Genomic DNA, 1,176 nt, shown 5'->3' with positions numbered 1-1,176 from the left:
CGTTGGCGCGTCCAGTACACGAGCAGCCCACGGGTCAAAAATGGGCCGAATGTGTGCCGACGTCATCATGACGTCAGCGATGGCGTCACCACCAACGGTTACCTGCCACGTGTCGGCACCGGGTGGCTCCGATTGGATTTTTTTCAGAAATCCTACGGTTCTCATTTTTTTGGCCAAAAAAATTTAAAAAAAATCCTAAAAAATCCTAAAAAATCCGAAAAAATTCTGAAATGTTTTTTAAAAAAATACCAAAAATTTATGTATTTTTTCCCTATAAATACCTAACCATTTTATCTACTTTCAACACCAAATCTTCATACAATTTCTTCTCCATACAACATTTTCTACTCTCCACTCACATAATTCATTTTCCACACCAAATCTCCATACAAACTCATCTCCTTCCAAAATTTTTTACTCTCTACTCATATTTTTCACTTTCCACACAATTCCATACAAACTCTTCTCCTTCCAATATTTTTTACTCTCTACTCATATTTTCCACTTTCCACACCAATTCCATACAAACTCTTCTCCTTCCAATATTTTTTACTCTCTACTCATAATTTTCCACTTTCCACACCAATTCCATACAAACTCTTCTCCTTCCAATATTTTTTACTATCCACTCACATTTTTGTACAACTTTCCATTTGTAGAAAATAAACAAATGTCATCTTCTGTTGAAATCGGAGGCTCGTGGTCAACCCTAGAAGATATTGCATTGTGCGAGTCGTGGGTGAACGTTAGTCATGACCCTATCACGGGCAATGAGATGAAGTTCCATCATATGTGGAGCAAAATTCATGGAGAATTTTGTCAAAGATCGGGTTCCATTCGGACCGAAATGGCTTTGTCTAGTAGATGGAAAATTCTAAACAAAGAGTTAGGGAAATGGAGAAATGCCTTGACAAAAGCAAAGGACAACATCAGAGCGGTGCGAATCTTTCCGATGGGGTAAAATAGTTTTAATTGCCGTAATAATCAATCCAACGTAATTTTTTTTTATTCCATATTTTATTTCTTTACGGCGTCACCCCATGTTTCTGCATTTCCAATTTGTGCTTATTAATTGAAATTATCAATTGTATTCCTGCATTTCAAAATAGGTTTTAATATCTCGCATTGCATCTTTTGTTAACCCTTCCAGAATGACTTGTAATTGATCGTCAACTC

This window comes from Prunus persica, chromosome G1, assembly GCF_000346465.2.
Source record: "Prunus persica cultivar Lovell chromosome G1, Prunus_persica_NCBIv2, whole genome shotgun sequence".
Classification (NCBI taxonomy): domain Eukaryota; kingdom Viridiplantae; phylum Streptophyta; class Magnoliopsida; order Rosales; family Rosaceae; genus Prunus; species Prunus persica.
The sequence above is the reverse complement of the archived record's forward strand: the minus strand, read 5'-3'. Positions refer to the sequence as shown.